The sequence below is a fragment of the Saccopteryx leptura genome, chromosome 4 (genome assembly GCF_036850995.1).
Source record: "Saccopteryx leptura isolate mSacLep1 chromosome 4, mSacLep1_pri_phased_curated, whole genome shotgun sequence".
NCBI lineage: Eukaryota > Metazoa > Chordata > Mammalia > Chiroptera > Emballonuridae > Saccopteryx > Saccopteryx leptura.
The window spans coordinates 183,373,403-183,392,059 of NC_089506.1; positions in this window are offsets into that span (position 1 = coordinate 183,373,403).

Sequence of the window (18,657 nt, forward strand, 5' to 3'; positions counted from 1 at the left end):
GTCCACTCCCATTTTGCTAGTTGAATTGGGAAGAAGGGTTATATGTTATTTAAATGTATCATACAGACAAAAATCTTTCTAGAAGATTATTTTTAAAGACAAAGAGAGTAGACTAGATGTATCCATCCATTACATAGGATCAATCTATACATATATATTTTTTAATTTATAACTCTATCGCTATCAAAACTTACCCATCTACTTTTGGAAAACTGTCCACTATGGGGTTTGTTTCAAATCCATAAAATACCTTTGCTGAAAAGCACCTTTGCTGCCTATAGAAATTAATATAAATATAGATCAGCCCTGGCCGGTTGGCTCAGCGGTAGAGCGTCGGCCTAGCGTGCGGAGGACCCGGGTTCGATTCCCAGCCAGGGCACATAGGAGAAGCGCCCATTTGCTTCTCCACCCCTCCGCCTTGCCTTCCTCTCTGTCTCTCTCTTCCCCTCCCGCAGCCAAGGCTCCATTGGAGCAAAGATGGCCCTGGCGCTGGGGATGGCTCTGTGGCCTCTGCCCCAGGTGCTAGAATGGCTCTGGTCGCAACATGGCGACGCCCAGGATGGGCAGAGCATCGCCCCCTGGTGGGCAGAGCGTCACCCCATGGTGGGCGTGCCGGGTGGATCCCGGTCGGGCGCATGCGGGAGTCTGTCTGACTGTCTCTCCCTGTTTCCAGCTTCAGAAAAATGCAAAAAAATAAAATAAAATAAAATATAGATCAATTATACAAATTTAGCAAAAACAGTTTGACAGAAAAAGGAAGACACAAGATTGTGTGATTACATGGAATTAGCAAGGCCAAGGGGAGATTTAATTTACTTTATTGTATGTGGCACAAGGGAAACCAAAGCAAATTAATAAAGGGAGTTGTAGAAAGCAATTTGAGATTTAAGTGAGGAAACGTGTTAGTTGGATCAAGTTCCTTTACTAATAGGAATGGAGATGAGATCAGAAGTCAACGAAAAGGGTTGGTCTTGGAAAAAGAATTTGGAAAGGAAGGAGGCATGGTGAAGAGAGGAATTTTCGAGCTGGAAAGTAAGTTTAGTTCTCACACAAGTCTTCCCAATAATGGGATGATGGTTGAGTTTAAACTCATATTCTGCACGATTCCCTGAGTTTGCAAGCATGATCTGTTAATAGAAGCTACAGAATACAGATTTCAGTGCACCCCAAGGAAGCTTTTCCTAGCAAGCTGATCTCTTCATAAATAGAGAGAATAGTTGCAGGAGGCATTGGGTTTCCATTCTCGCCAGGGAAACCTACTTGGCGGATTGCTGCCAAGAAGCTACAAACATGGAATGAGGTAGGCTGCATGCATAGAAGCTTTCAGCCACCAGTGGGGACATTCAGAAGGTCCAGGTAAGACACACACAGTCTTGTTATGATGCCTTTTTTCAGTCAACTAGACAAAAAAAAAAAGCCAGAAAGTAAGTAGAATGATGTATTTTAATGAGAGGAGTGACCTAGTGGGTATAGTAACAACTGGAAGAGAAAACAATAAAACTTAAAAAGAATGATGACCTGGAAAAATGAGATTGGAAGGGTTAAAATACCAGATGCCACAGGGATGATAAGGTCAATGAAAATTACCTTTCTAAAAAGGTCTTTCTTCTTGTATCTTGCATGTCCTATTCTCAATCTGCCGTTCTTTCATCTGCCTGATCAGGATTGTTCAAGAATATACATGGTAAATTTATCCCAAACCAGTCTGGAATAACTCTCTGGTCATGAAGCAAGTCAGTTAAATTATTTTTAAAAATAAGGCTTTAGGGACAATAATTTTATTATAGTATCATAAGTCGTGTCAATTATTTCAAAAGAGATATTCCCTCTTCTACCAAAAAAAAGTCACCACATTTCTTTAAAAATTCTTTAATGAAACGTTCTCAAGTTTTGCAAGTCAAATAAAAAAAAATCTAAAGAAAAACAAACTTAATTCACTGCTAAATTAAGGTGGCAGTTAGATGACACCAATTGCAAATGCACTTTGGACCACCTTTACCTTTAAACTCCCTCCCAACCTATCTTCCCTTTTGATTTAATCAATCTTATTAAATTGACATGCGCAGAATTGGATAGAAGGAATCTGTAGTGATCAATCTTTCATCAATAATGCACCATTAAAAGTATTTCAGGTTTCAACTGAAGACAAAAGTCTCTGGAACCATAAAATGTAGTCAGGAGGTGCTTGGGCGAACACTTCATAAAGGAAAAAGCACATCAAGGGCTTTCATCACAGAGAGTGTCCTCCAGCTGCCACCTGCTGAGCCTGCGGTGGCATGTGAAAACAAAACTCAGGATAAAACAGACTCTCATCCATTTACATCATTAGCAAGTATTTAGGCAGAGACTCCCACCTAAGCGAGCTAGTCTTTCAATTACGGAAATAAAATTCCATCTTGTGCAGAATGCAATCAGTCTAATTTTGCAAATAGAATGCCACAGTTCACAAGACCAAAAGCTGTAGGTAAATAATGCACCCTATAATAAATGACCCTTGCATCCACAGACCTTGGTGGTAGAATAAGATAAGAAATGTGATTTCTATAATATCAATAGTAAGTACCAGCATGTCAGTACACAATCGATCCATGATTTATAGAAAATGAGAGCAGGGAGGGGTATACTAATAACTTGTTTTGAAGAGCTGTAGAAATAAGTGTGTGTTTGAGTCAGAAGGTGCAGGGATTTAATCAAGACTACAAAATTACAGTCTCTCCCCAGAAAATATGAGCATGAACTGAACATTTTGTAAGAAAAGTGGAAGGTTGTTGGTAGGGCATTCAGTTGTCACCTTGGCTGAGTTCCTCTGTTTCTTCTTTTTAAAATAAGAGATTGTGGCACTGGTCAGTTGGCTCAGTGGTAGAGTGTTGGCCTGGCATGTGAAAGTCCCGGGTTCGATTCCTGCCCCGCCAGGGCACACAGGAGAGGCACCCATCTACTTCTCCACCCTTCCCCCTCTCCTTTCTCTCTATCTCTCTCTTACCTTCTTGCAGCCAAGGCTCCATTGGAGCAAAGTTGGCCTGAGTACTGAGGGCAGTTCCATGGCTTCCACCTCAGGTGCTAGAATGGCTCTGGTTGCAATGGAGCAATGCCCCAGATGGGCAGAGCATCGCCCTCTAGTGGGCATGCCAGGTGGATCTCGATCAGGCATGTGGGAGTTTGTCTTTCTGCCTCCCTGTTTCTCACTTCAGAAAAATACAAAAAATAAAATAAATAAATAAGAGATTGCAACTATCTGATCAACGCAATCGACTCTGATAATTTGTTCAAGGAAAGTGCACTTTACTTAGATTATAAACCCTTTAAGGGTAAAAAAACTAATCATGTATTCCTCCGATGGTCTGATACAGTCTTGTTAATAATAGGAAAATTGCTTTAAAAATACTTGTAAACTTGACTGGCAAGCTGACCAAAGCAAACCGTTCCTTGCTCACTGCTATTTTCTTTTCTTCTTCTTTTTTTTTTTTTTTTTTTTTTTGGTGTGTGTGTGTCATATTATCTTTGAGTGAAAGTAAAAGCAAACAGTCAGCCTTTTCTTTTATTTTGAATAATTCAGGTGAATTCTTTAGTTTTGCAGAAGGAGCACTTCATTAAATCCACACCAAGCTCACAGACCGAATTTTTAAATGCTCCGTATCTTGCTTGTATGCTCTTTAGCCTACTGAGTATAACCATCATAATTGAAAAACGCCATTAGGATCATTATCCCTGACAGTGAGGAAGTGCACACTTACCACTGCTGAGAACACTCTTTCCAGCTTCTCTTTTTGCTGTCTTTCAAGACCAGCTCTTAAAGTCTATTAGGAAATGTGGCTCCAGCAACCTTGGCGCTTATCCTGCAAGTATAGGATCTTGCAGGGATGTGCAGGAAGCCCATACACAGGTAAAATAAGATTGATAATGCTTAATAATGAGGAAGTATTTCTTCATCTGAATGTAGCACAGAAGCCACAGTTCTGTCTAATACACGACATACTTTTGCCCACATGTAGACTTATTCTATTTTAGAATGAGTTATTTTTTAAATTCTCTTAGAATCTTTTTCTGTATGAAGGGCAGGCTTCATTGTAGTCTGATCCCTGGTTCAGGTAAACCAAGTCAGCTGATTTGGCACCCCTGAGAGCACTTTGATATGCAGTGTTAAAACACAACATTCTTTAGGCTTTCATCCTAAATGATGCACAGAATATCATTCTATGATTAATTTAAGATGATTCACATATAAAACCAGAACTTATCTCTTTGAGACCAGGTTGTTTTGGGGTGATGAAAACATTCTGAACTTGGATTTTAGTGAAGTCTGCACACGGTTGTTAAACTCAAATAGAAATCATTGGATTGTACAATTAAAATAGTGAATTCCATGGTGTGTATGTTATATTTCAATAAAGCTGTTTTTAAAAAGTAGTTTGGCATTATTTCCTACTTGAACTGGATATGAATGAGGTTTTTCCAAGCAGATTTTATGCTAGATTAAAATCCATGCCTGCTTATGTTTCAATAAAAGTGAATGTCCATTAAGTATCTTCTATTGTTGAGTTGCCTTTCACATATCCTATCGCTTCCAATTTGAAAAAATTCCATTCAACAGTCACCAGAAAATTGAATAAGTTCATGAGGTATCTGAAGCAACTCAGGTGCCATGGAGAATAAATGTAAAAGTTGTCCAATCTATCCTATGCAGTTATGTAGAGTGGTGAAGAGAAATCATTTCCTATTTAAACTGAGAACCCCCAAAAAATAAATAAGAAAAAAATAAATGAGGGTTTTAAAGGAAAGAGGATCATGTTGTGTATTAAATTCTGTGGTGACCTAGGTAAAAGTGAGCCTATCTTAATAGTGCAGACTTGGTTGAGCTGGTAGATACAGCTGTCGCCCATAGAGAAACATCTGGACAGTAGGTGGTCATCAGCGGTCAGTGCCAGGTAAGTCGCCACTTCTGGGGCTCAGAGCTGTACTCTGAGTATTCTGAAAAGTAACTGATGATGACTAACAGGATAGTCTACCGAGTCAGACACTCGAGGACAAGAATAAAAAATAGGAAGCCATTCTAAGTGAATTAAAGGCCACTGAGAGGCTGACTACAGAGAACAATGGCAGAGTCCATCCAGCCTCTAATCCTGTGGCAGAAGGTCACAGTGAGCTAAGCCACAGGCTGACCTGAAATTGATTTGCCTGAGAGATTTACCTAGACTTCCTTGAATTTTTCCTGATTTGTTCCAGAATCCCGGGTGGGGGTTCAGGTATGGGCTAAGTGGCTCCAGCTGTAGGAAATAGAGAGCTATAACCCTGGAAGTCTGACACATCGTTATACTGTCTGTCTGTGCCTGGGTGCGCAACCACTCATTTGGAGACCAGTGAATCATTTAGGCCGCTTGGGACCTGCTTGCTCCTCTGCCCTCCACCTTTGGAAGAAATTGCAGCTTGATGCTTCTTTCCTCTCCCTTCTCTCTCCTCTTATCTTCCCTTCCTTTTTACATGTTTGAGGAGTGTGAAGTGCAGGTTTTCTAAAATTGACTTGCCCAGAGTAAAATTTGGGTTGGGGGCAGTTGTCGGTAATATCCAGCTGAATATGCTTACTACTTTCAGAAAATTGAAAACAAACTTTCTATGATGTTGTGTTCATATTTATATCTAAAACTGAAATTTTAAAATTTAGAAAGTTATAACATCGAGCAAATAGTTTGGCAATTTATAGATTAAGTTAAAAAATAGAAACGTCACTCTTTCCCGCTCTCTCCCCACAAACTGAGCTGGGATGGTGACAATGAACTCCAACCCAGCACTGCTTTTCCTCACATGTCCTGCTTTCAATCACATTTCTAACAAGATGAATTCAATAGTTTACCACTCAACAAAATAAGTAAAATACAAAGAGGAAACTAAAATCATAGAATGAAAATGCTACATGTTTACAGGCTATGAGTCACCCAAACCAGAATGAGAATGCACAGGGTTTAAGTGTCCAGAAACAATTCTGCAAGTCAATACCATAAATCAGACCCAGATGTCACAAACACAATAAATCAATTGAAACTGCCAAACCACTTTTCCCAACCTACTGGATTTAATTAAAACCACTACTCAGTTCATGAGAGGCCTTCTAATAGAGCAGATAATATCACTCAGCCTCAACCATCCACCCAAACCTGATGTGAGAGACAGTCTGTTAAATTTTAATCTATGGGCCTGTTAAACGTGGCAGGGTTTAGTACACATTTGCCGTACTGCACTGTCATCCCATCTATAGGCTCGTCCTTCCAAAGCCCTTATTGCGAATGCCATCAATCAGCCTTTGCCATTGTAATACAGTAAGTGCCAGATAAATGCTGTAGGAATATTGACTTTCGGGTCCTCTTTTCTGTGTTAAAAATATAGCGCAGTCATTGAAAACAGACCAGCATGTTCAATCAAATGCATAAAACAAGGGATGACGCAATGCTTGGTAGTTTTAGATCCTTTAGTAAATATTCCTTAGGGTCTACCTAGCTCAGGGTCTATAAAGACCTGTTCCCAAAAATCCTTGAATGCTTCTCTGGAGAAAAAGAGGAAGAATGGGGTGGGGGAATGAAGTACTCAGGAGCTGTTATGAATTCACGAGGCTGACAAAGAGCACGGGTTTCCTGGCTTCTTCGAGGACTGGAGGTTAAAAATTTCATTGGCTCTTAAAAAAAAAAAAAAGATCCCTGGATTTGGTGCAGAAAAGACACAGATACCCACCCAGAAGGTTGTTTTAACTTGAAGGATCACATTATTCATCATGATCAACCCTCCACTCAGTCGGCCGAAGCCCTCCCTGGCACCTTTTTTGTGTATACTTGGCTCCATTGTATAAAGGCAGAACAGACTATGTTTGGCATTTTTGCCTTGAGTTATTGACATATTTTAAATTATGCTGTTTTATGTCCATTCTTAATAGAACAGAAATCTGCTACAAATGATCTTTATTAACAGAACGCCTCAGGTGCTAAGACTCTCGATTTAACAGGCTCTCCAAACAGACAGGCAGGGAGCTTGTTAATAGGCTTTTCCAACCCTTTGGCTTCTGTGCGACGTAAGTGGATTATGGAGGTTTGTTTGTCAGGCTATCTTTTTACATCACTGTCTGAATAATTGCCACAAAGACCTATTGCTTTGTTCTAATTAACAAAATGTACGAAATCCTGAGCATAGAACCTTTATTGATTAGGCATCTCCCTGGGAAGCTTATGAACCCCATGACTCCTGCCCCCAGACAGATGCTCTTCGTGTCATTACTCATGGGACTGCAGCCTGTTAATACACTGAGGACTTTTCTTAGCACTTTGAGTTACTCAGAAAATGTGACTTTGGGCGAAGGGTACACAACATAATCAACAGTTCAAATCCCATAGAAATGTTTACCTGAAACCCATGTACCCTATTGATCAATGTCACCCCATTAAATTTCATTTTCTAAATAAAATTATTTAAAAAACTATATTAACACACACACACACACACACACAAAAGTACCACAATAAACCATATCTATTGGTTGTAATTTAAAAATTAGTATCCTTGGAAAAAGACACAGTCTTAGGCAAATCTCACCATCTGCTTACTATAAAACTTAATGCTATCAGTTCCATTCTTTTTTTTCATAGAAACTAATACTTGCAGAGGTGGTTACAATAGTAAGAAATTTGGTTAAAGAAGCAAAACAAAATAAGTTTTATCTGAATGAGAAAAACGCAAGACTAAAACATGGCAAAGGAAAAGTCAGAAATATAAGGAGAAGACATAAGAGTTTATTGGTCATGAACTCTTTATGAACTAAATTATTATTTCTACAGATCTCTTTATGAACTAAATTATTATTTCTACAGATATGATTATTTCAACAGCGTCGGAGTTAGGGGCTGGAATTGCACTAGCGAGTGAGAAGGCAGCCAGATCACTGCCCTTCCTTCAGTACTGAGGACAACAGATTTTTGACGAGTCCAAGTACTGCGGCCCAACAACCGTTTCCACATGAGATTGTACTGAACTTCCCTTAGCAAGTAGGCAAAAAGCCCATGATAAAAAATTCTCTTTGATGACTTAGAAAGCTAGATTGGCCATGGAAAACTAAGCTGTGTGCATCATTTTATGTAAGTACTATTGAAAAAAGATGCACAAATGAAAACTCCTTAACGTACATATACACACAGATCAGTTAGGAAGTTTTTGACTAAAATTTACATTTTTTTTTTATTAAACCAGTCAAGTGACTAGGTAATGACTGCATATTAACTAGTAGATCGAAGTCAAACAATTCAGTAAGCTTTAGTTGGTAACTTAGCAAAAACAACATTTATAAAGTTGAATTAATTCAAAAAGATTAAAGGCCCTGGGAGTTGACTGCAATTTTTTTTCTTTTACAGTGGGGCTGCAGCATTCTTTTTTTATCTGAAAAATTATAATGGTGTTGAATCTTGAGAATTTATGCTGAATTTTTTGTGAGAATTTCACCCTAGAGAAGTCTATACATATAGTTAGAAGCAAGCACACATGGGCATCTGTCAATGTGAAATTGAACTCATCAGAAATGTGATGAGCACCTGTCATGCAACAGCATCTCTGCTCAATGCTAAATATTCCACATGAGAGTCATGGTGGCTGTCCTCAATATAAAAACAAACACTGGCTGTGACCAGTTAGCTCAGTGGTAGACACTGGCCTGGAGTGTGGATGTCCCAGGTTTAATTCCCAGTCAGGGAACACAGGAGAAGGGCCCATCTGCTTCTCCACTCCTCCCTCTCTTGCTTCTCCCCCCCCCCCTCCCGCCCCACTCCTACCCCATGAAGCCATGGTTTGATTGGAGTGACCTGGCCCTGGGCACTGAGGATGGCTCATTACTCTTAAAACTTAATGCAAAAGTTGGTGTTATTATTATCTTATTAGCGCCTTTGCCTCAGGCCCTAAGAGTTGGGTTACTGAGCAACAGATAAAAGCCCCAGATGGGCAGAGCATCACCCCCTAGTGCAGCTTGCCAGGTTCATCCCAGTTGGGGTGCATGTGGGAGTCTATCTCTGCCTCCCCTCTTCTTACTGAATAAAAAAAATGTTAAAAAAACAACAACATTGGAGTAGAGGAGGAACAAAAGTTAGGTAGGTTAAGGTCAATGGGCTGAACAGAATAGGACAGCTGAATATTCCTCAGGTGAGGCTAGATTATGCCAGGACAAGGCAATCTTTACAGTACAGCAGCTCCTTCCAAAAGCCACTGGAGAATTTAAAAAAAAGGAGGGATTTTCTTCTTTTGGATCAAGAGCAGTAATAATAGCAACACCAAAAATGAACAGAAACTATCATTTGTTGAGAGCTTACCTTATATCCCATTTATATTGTTAATAGGTTACACTGATGAATTTCATTACTCTTAACACTTAATGCAAAAGTAGGTATTACTATTATCTTCATTTTACATGTGAGGACACAGGTATTAAGTAAATTTTCCCAAGCCTGAAAGACCAAAGAAAGAAGCTGACAACTCCAGCACGACATCAAGAGTTTATGGAGGGAACTGACACATGAGGCGTATGTTGGGTGGCAGCAGGTGCCTTAAAGCAGGATGGATAGGGTGCCGGGCATTTCCTGCCCTAGATAAGGGGAAACGCCTTGCATGTTTGCCGGGGTAAGCAGGAACCATGGAGCACAGGGAAAGGGTCAATCAGACAGTCTCTGAGGAGATTTACAGGAAGCAATCTCTGTTCTGGCTCATTTACCATATCCAGTCTAGGGTCCAACAGTGGTCCTGTCATTGAACAGACTTTCCTTCACAACAGAGAGAAGCAAATTGTTCAAGGCTGAAAAGCCAACATGAGGTAGAATCAGCACTTAAACCTAGAACCAACTCCTTTCCACTGCATTACTTTTCCAAGGCCTTGACTGATACACAGGCATACAGGCATTTTTGGTGGTTGGCGGGGGCGGGGGCGGCGGCGGCGGCAGCGATTCATCCTTCTCTGCCTAGCCAGTTGTTTACCCTGGATTTTGCAAGAGATCATGTTTAAGGTAAACGGGTTATCACCTGCCTAGACACCAGTGATTTACAATTATTTCTTTATTAAGAAAATGTTCAGTGTGAGTGGTCTCTCTCTGAAAAAAAAAATGCCAACAAAGAGGCCTTGTCAGTTTTTTGGCAGCGACACATCTAAACACATAAAAACAAGTTTAAACACTATCATTTATGAATAATTCTTTCTTGGCATCATTCCTCACTTGCCACAATTTGTAGCCAGAAAACACTTATTTCTACTTTTCTTCCTCTAGAAATAATCCAGCCTTAAGTGGATCTAATTCCTCCCCAGAAGACAAACAGCCCTGTCAGAACTTGGTTGTGTGTGCTGTGTCGGAGACATCACGGTTTCCATTTGCTGCCCAGCTGCACAGGCCGCGAGAGCTGGGGCTCAGCCAGCCCCCGGAACCCACTGAGATGTGTAGTCGGGAATGATAAACACACGGCGGCCTGTGGCGAGGGCCACGGGCAAAATAGATGGCCAGGTCTCAACCTGAGTCAGGCGGAGCCAACGCAAATCATTAATCCAACTGCTTATATGTTAAATATCACAAAACATGTACAAAATGGTGAGCTGTCTCAACGGAAGGCAGTGATAGGAGGGGGCGGGGAAAAGCTGAAGCAATTTAAAGGAGCAGGAGAGAGAAAGTGGCTGGGAGCCCTTTGTAAAGTCCTGCTCGAGAGCTGATTTATTGCCCCAAAGCCCTCTTGCTGCAAATAGTTCATAAAGCCTATGACCTGAGTACTTGCCCACGGGACCACAATAACATTTATCTAGCATAAATTAATGTGTTTCAACCACTAATTCAATTTGGCCGTCTCGTTCTCCTGGTTTTGGCAAAGCCTAGCCTTGCTATAAAGTCACTTGGTGACTCACACGAATGGCTGTTTGTTAAGGAGTCACACACCACTAGGAACAAAGAGTGCTATTAGTTGAGTAGTCATAAAAATATACCTCCAGAGCACATTTGGAGCTGTGCTAATTGAAACTTCCTCTTTAGAGGAGCGTGATCAGAACCAGCTGTAGGAGTCAAGCAGGAGCAGATTTCAACATCGCATTAAAAGCCCAGCAGATTCAGAAAGCGCAGCCTCGAAGGAAGAGGGAACACAGGCTCTAATTGGCTCCTAACACGCTGCAAGGAGAGCGTGTGACCTGATGCTGGGGAGCGGTGGAAAGAAATTTCACAGCAAGATTGAAAAAAAGAAACCCAGAGTGCAGTTCCCCTCATAAAATTCCAGGTCTGCCAACGTTCTCAAGGAACATGTGGGAGAAACCACAAAAGCCTAATGAATTTCAAGAATGAAGCGGGATATTGTTCTAAAACAGGGGAAAACAAGAGCTTAAGTCTTTTCATTGGTAATATAAGAACATTTCCATTAGTATTAAAAACAAAAATGTCCGAGGCACAGAGGAGCGAACAAAATAAAATCCAAATTAAAAAATAAATAAATAAAAACCTGAATGCATCACAAAAACGCAGACTATATTTAAAGAGGAAAATGAGAACTATCTCCTCCTGTATGTGAATTTCCTACCCCAAGACATAAAGACTGCAATCTGCCAATGTGTGTGTCCATAAATTTGCAGAAAATGTGGACTAATATGCACTTTCTGTGTTTGCTTTACTTGAGGGTGGTTTGACCATTTGTAAAGGAAACAGTCACTGATGCATAAACATAAATAGCATATTCTATTCATCAAACCTGTGAACTTTATTTAATTTAGATGAGTGGAGTGCCTGGAAATGTTAAAAGCAAGTTATGTTTTATAACACCTGTAAGTAGCATATAAATTAGGAAGGACTACTGGTCTTTTTAATTTATTTACTCATCAATTTAATGGAGTGTCTAGTTTTGAGGCTATGGCACAGTGATTTGTAAAGATACAGGGTGGGAAGATTTATTTATGTAGATGTGGAAAGGATCATGTTTTATGCCACAAAATCATGAGACTATCTCTATGTAATATATGAATTATAATGATTATTCTGAAAGAAATAACTATAGCCCCACAAATAACAGCCATGCAATTTGAACATTTGCTTCATTCTCACCCTCTTTTTGAAATGCATTAAGTGGCTAATTTTGTCTTATTTTTTTTTCCTTTTATCACAAATGAAACCTATTACACTGACTCACTGATTGAAAACCAAACATCCTTACAAAAGAAGTTACATGACTTTATGATTCTGTCTCTGTTCCCCTTTTATGCTTAAAAACTTGGATCCAGAATAGCAGTCACTTACAGAAAATGTGGCCTTGAGTGTGTGTGATATGCTCTTCTGAATGTGTGCAGATGAGCAGTAAGTATCTTGAATGCTTCTTTATTATGCATATGACCCGTTAGATACTGAATCTTTTTCAATGTATAATGCAATTCACGGTTGCAACGCTGTGCTCTTGATTTTATTTATCTTGTTAATCCAAGTTCTATAGACATAGGGAGAGGCTTAAATCTAATACTCTTAAACCTGAAGAAGTAGGATGAAAAATTTGGAAAAATTTTTAAAGACAACTCAAGATTAAGGGGTGAAAAAATAACATGTAAAATAAGGCCAAACACAACAATATTCAGACTTAAAAATGGGGTGTGAAAAGTAGTTATTAACCCAAATATCTCAATTTTCCCACTAAAATTTTTCTCTAAGTCTCAGAAAGGATGATCCTCATATGTTGTCACCAAAACTGAACTTCACACTAACTAATACCACAATCTAGGAGTTTCCAACTATCTAAGAATTAAAACAACAAAACTAAAACGATTTCCATGTTCTATACATGGAAATCAGTCCATTCCAAAGTGGTTTTAAACACCTCATTTCTTTCCTACTGCTTCTTCCAGCTCAGAAAAATCTCTTTACTACTCTCAACCAAGCCAGGCAGCTGTTCTCAGAGCTAAGGGCACTGTATTCTGAAGTCTCCTCTTTCCCTTAAAACTCTCTGTGATTTCTGACTGAACAGGAAGTGGTGGTCCATTGAAACACAGACTTTCAGGCAGAGTCAGTGGGCTGCTTAGGAGGTGATGCTGCACATTCAGGGATTAAAATGCCAAAGCAGGATTAGGACCAAGCAAAGAGTTCACCTCAAACCAGCAGGACTGTAGTAGAAAAAGCCTGCTAACTTCTGCAAATTAGGAGTTGAGCATGATCTCTCTAGCAGGAGGACAGGCCAAAAGCCATGAGAGTGTACAAAGGGTACTCTGATAAATATATCCTTTTTAGAGAATAAATTTTTTAAATTCATCCTGAAGCACATAAAAAATATTGCATAACAAAACATTTATCATCCTCAAGATTCAAATGAGGAGCCGATGTCGAGTCAATGAGCTATGAGGATCAGAATATTAAGAGTGTATTTGGGGCCCTGGCCGGTTGGCTCAGCGGTAGAGCATTGGCCTGGCGTGCAGGAGTCCTAGGTTCGATTCCCGGCCAGGGCACACAGGAGAAGCGCCCATCTGCTCCACGCCTCCCCCTCTCCTTCCTCTCTGTCTCTCTCTTCCCCTCCCGCAGCCCAGGCTCCATTGGAGCAAAGATGGCCCCGGCGCTGGGGATGGCTCTGTGGCCTCTGCCTCAGGCGCTAGAATGGCTCTGGATGCAACAGAGCGACACCCAAGAGGGGCAGAACATCGCCCCCTGGTGGGCATGCCGGGTGGATCCCAGTCGGGCGCATGCGGGAGTCTGTCTGCCTCCTCGTTTCCAGCTTCGGAAAAATGAAAAAAAAAAAAAAAGAAGAGTGTATTTGTAGCCTCATGTAGCAAAGGTAGTTGTTCTCTCATATTTCCTGGGCTTTGGATCTACAACCACATTTCTCAGACTCCCTTAAAGATGGGTGATCAAGACAGATTTCTCCCTTGAAAAGTGTAAACATGATGTCACTGGATTGACAAAACAAAACAAAAAATTCTTGCTCTAATCATCTATTTGATTAGAAATAGTGATGACCAAGGCCACCTCGGAAGACGAATATTAAAAATAGCAGAAGTTGAGCAAAGCTCACCAGCTTGGACCCAAGGCCGCTGGCTTGAGCAAGGGGTTACTCAGTCTGCTGTTGCCCCACAGTCAAGTCACATATGAGAGAGCAATCAATGAACAACTAAGGTGTCACAATGAAAAACTCATGATGCTTCTCAACTCTCTCCATTCCTGTCTGTCTGTCCCTATCTATCCCTCTCTCTGACTCTTTCTCTGTCTCTGAAAAAAAAAAAATGGCAGAGCTACCCTGTGTAATGGTGGAGTGGGTAATTTACACCAACTCTCACAATGAGATTGAGTGAAATATCTGGGCGATTATTTATTCATTTATTTATTATTACTATACCTGCTTGAAAATACCTGAACAAAGACTTATGAGAATAAGATTAATAAGAAGACAAGAAATCCAGAGAAATGAGCTCTATATTTGGGGATACTTTCTCCTAAGGACAGTTGTTAATTCTAGAATAGGCAAATAGGATAAGAAGGGAGCAGCATTTTCTGACCAACTTGCAAAACTATAGGAACGACCAAGGACTAGGGGAGCTGTGCATTATGCTAGGACCCTCAAGGCTATATCCCAGGAGTAAGACTAATTTGATTATAGACCAGTGCTGCAATAACTGACACTAGCCTTAAATGACTTTAATATAATTTTAATGATTGCAGTAATCTCAAATTGCTAGTGCTACTAATTGTCTACTAAAAACAAATGTAAAAATGACATCATACTCATCTTTAATTGGCTAATTTTTTTCAAGTGAAGTTTTATTGTGATACAATGTAATTTCAGTAAAATTTTCTCTTTTTAAGAGTATAGTTCTATGAATTTTGACAAACATATACATCCATGTAATTGACACCGTGATAAAGATATAAAATACTTCAGTCATCCCAAAATAGTTCTCTTATGTCCTTTCTTGAGTAATGCCTTCCCCTAAACCCTTGTCCACAGCAGCCACTGATTTGATTCTTGGCACTGTGGTTTTGTCTTTACTAAAATGTCTTTAAGTGGAATCTGTAGTATGTTGCCTTTTGAATCTGAATATTTTCATTTTGCATAATGTATTTAAAATTCATCATCTCTGCGATTGTATTAATTCTTCATTTTTTGATTGCTAGTATATTGGAAACAATTGATTTTTGTATATTGATTTTGTCTCCAATGATCTTGCTAAATATACCCATTAGATCTAATAGCTGTTTTATAGATTCTTGGTGATATTGAATGTAGACCATCATGATATTTGTGAATAGAGACTCTTGTATCTCTTCCTTTCTTATCTAGATGTCTTTCATTTATTTTTATTTATTGTACCAGCTAGGACATCCAGTGAACAGAAATGGTGCTAGTCGACATTCTTGTCTCATTACCAATCTTAAAATTTATGCTTTCACCACTAAGTATGATCCTAGCTGCAGGTTTTTGGTTTTTTTAAATCAATTTTCTGTATCTGGTTGAGAAAGTTTCCTCCTTTCCCTAGATTACTGAGAGACTTTCAAAAATAATGGCACTGAATTTTTTGAAATGCTTTTTATGCATCTATTGAGATCATATGATTTTTCTTCTCTAGTCTGTTGATTGTCTAAAATAGATTTTTTTTTTTTTTTTCTGAAGCTGGAAACCGGGAGAGACAGTCAGACAGACTCCCGCATGCGCCCGACCGGGATCCACCTGGCACGCCCACCAGGGGCAACGCTTTGCCCACCAGGGGCAATGCTCTGCCCCTCCGGGGCGTCGCTCTGCCGCAACCAGAGCCACTCTAGCGCCTGGGGCAGAGGCCAAGGAGCCATCCCCAGTGCCCGGGCCATCTTTGCTCCAATGGAGCCTTGGCTGCGGGAGGGGAAGAGAGAGACAGAGAGGAAGGAGGGGAGGAGGTGGAGAAGAAAATGGGCGCTTCTCCTGTGTGCCCTGGCCGGGAATCGAACCTGGGTCCCCCGCACGCCAGGCAGACGCTCTACCACTGAGCCAACCGGCCAGGGCCTAAAATAGATTATTTTTAAATGTTAAACCAACTTTACGTATCTAGGATAAATGTCACTTGTCATGATGTATCATCCTTTTTCTACATTGCCAGGTTTGATTTGCCAATATTTGGTTGAGAAATCAATATTTAAAAATCATTGTTCATATACAAAGTCTGTTACTCAGTAAAAAGTAATAACCACTGTAAAGAGATAATTCAACTTGAATGAAAATTTTAAAAAAATTATAGACAATGAAAGCAGACTCAAAATGATTCTTTATTATAGCATTAGCTAAGGCATAATTTAAAAAATTTCTATGTAATGTATTTAGTGTAAATGAATTTTTTTCCCCAAAGGATTCAGAATTTTGGAGAGAGTGAAGTGGTGGATCTATATCAATTCTTTCCATCAGCTCTTTACCCAGTAGAAATTCAGTCCTATCCTGTTAATATCCCTGTAATGCAGGTAGGACTAGCTGGATTTATGAGGAGGTGAGACAGCCAAAGAGTGTTTCAAGGCAACATGAAAAGAAGCAAGCACAGAAGTTAAAGCTTTTCATCTCTGACAAATCTCCTCCTACTTCTGGTTGACTTCTACCCAAGGCTGCTCTCCCTATCTCACCCCTCCTCCATACACATAATCAACACACATAAACCAGTGCATAAATAGGCTCCAGTCTCTGCTTGGGAGTGTCTCAGGATTTTCAGATTTAGTGTATCATTTAGTTTGTTTTGTTTCTATTGAGAATTAGTTTTGGTGGATGTAAACAGCAGCCCCTATTATTTTACATCTCATTAATACATATACTTCATATACTTTCTACACATATTGTCTGGAAAACATTTTGTATGCTTTCTCTGAAAGACAATGGGAGATAATTGAATGTTTTGCTATCAAAATGATTCCTCCTCCTCCATCAGTGTTTTTCATACTTGCCAATTAATTACTGAGAATTACTTTTCCATTTTATGAGATTCAGATTGAATATACTTTGATTGTAAGAGCTCTGCTATTTGAATGCAGTTTTTTAAATTTATTTTTACATTCTTGAAAATTAAAAATAAAAGTCTAATATTTACTGGTGAGGAAGAGAATAGCCACGGCATTTATAAAATTCCAGGAAACTGATATTGACTATGGTATAGCAATATTAATAACAGATAAAATAGAATTTTAGACAAAAGGAAACAATAACAAGAAAACAGCATATATAATATCCAACTAACAATTCATGAATTAAATTATCTAGATAATTATAATCTAACGACCAGATCATTCATAGTGGTATTAATAGTAGTTATATCAAGTATCATATTAGCTATAGTAAGTATAGTATTATATGTAAATAGAGATGTGCCAATACTGATATTAGACAAAAGGGAATTAAGGGTCTGTGGCAGTTAGGGAGTTGTGCCTCCCAGATTTTCTTTCAAGAAGAGGACTTGCTGTTTGTCAGGGTGAGAGGGGACAAAATAGACTGGTGACCTATAAAACTGCTGCATCTTCAGATCCCTCATGGGATTCATACTAAGGCCATTCATTCCTTAAATTGCTCCCAGCCAATGCCTGAGCGAGGTTGAGGAACTAAAAGAGAGTGATTTCCGCTCAGTGTGGGACTTCTCTAATGCATACCCTGGAGTATGTCACATGAAGATATTTCATCAATGACATTATGTTCTTAGGTAGGAATGAGCACAAGTGGCTAGTGGACTGGAGCCTAACTTCAGACACAGAAGCTTCCATACTACCACTATGTCTCTGAGTTTCTCAGGCCTCTTTTCAATTCTCTTTTTACCTTATACTTAGAGATTTAGTGGCTTTACTACCAATCATCTATATGATCTTCTAAGTGGATTCTGTCTTTGCTTAGTTGGCAGTGCCTCCTTTCTCATTTTTAATGCCTTGACTCTGTGTTAGTACAAGTTCCCAAAATTTAACATGCAAGACAGCTATTAAGAAAACTCCTGTGAAGAAATCAAGGAAGAAAAAGAGGAATATGCAGGGAGTGCTCTCACCATATGATGGTGGTGTGTCTGCTGTGAAAGGAGAGAGAGAAGGAAGAAAGATTTGGTAGAAAGATTCTAAGAACAGTAAAGTTCTGAAAAAGTTGCAACCATTCCAGAAGGAAGTCCTTGAGTAAAGTTTAATATTTAGGAGAGTCCCATGCTGAGCAGAAATAACTTGTCTGTAGCACTATGCTCATGTTCCATCATTGGCTGGTTATAGTATGATGTAAGTATGCCCTCAGCATGAACACTGTAGTGGATCCAAAGGGTGGCATGTAAAGGCTGTCAGTCAACTATGTTTTCCCTGCAGTTTCTTTTGAAGGAAGATATGAGTAGTAAACGTCCTCGAGTACCACACTCTACTTTTTTGATCGTGCAGATTTACTTAATGAATCTTTGAAGAATAGCAACACCATGGTTACCAGGAGCATCCATTCCTGAGAAGGAAACTCAGAGGGTAGCTGGTGAGATGGACTACAAATTATAGGATATTGTCGACAAATTGTTAAGGGATAGATAATTCTTATTGTAAATAAATTACTTTGGTGACTAACATAAAAAGAATAAAAATACTACTAACACAACTAAGAGACATCATGTTCAGATGAAGGAAGTCAGAAGAATAGAATGTAGACTTGCATACCTATTCTTTTAAGAAAACTTCCTAGCCCGGCTGGTTGGCTCAGTGGTAC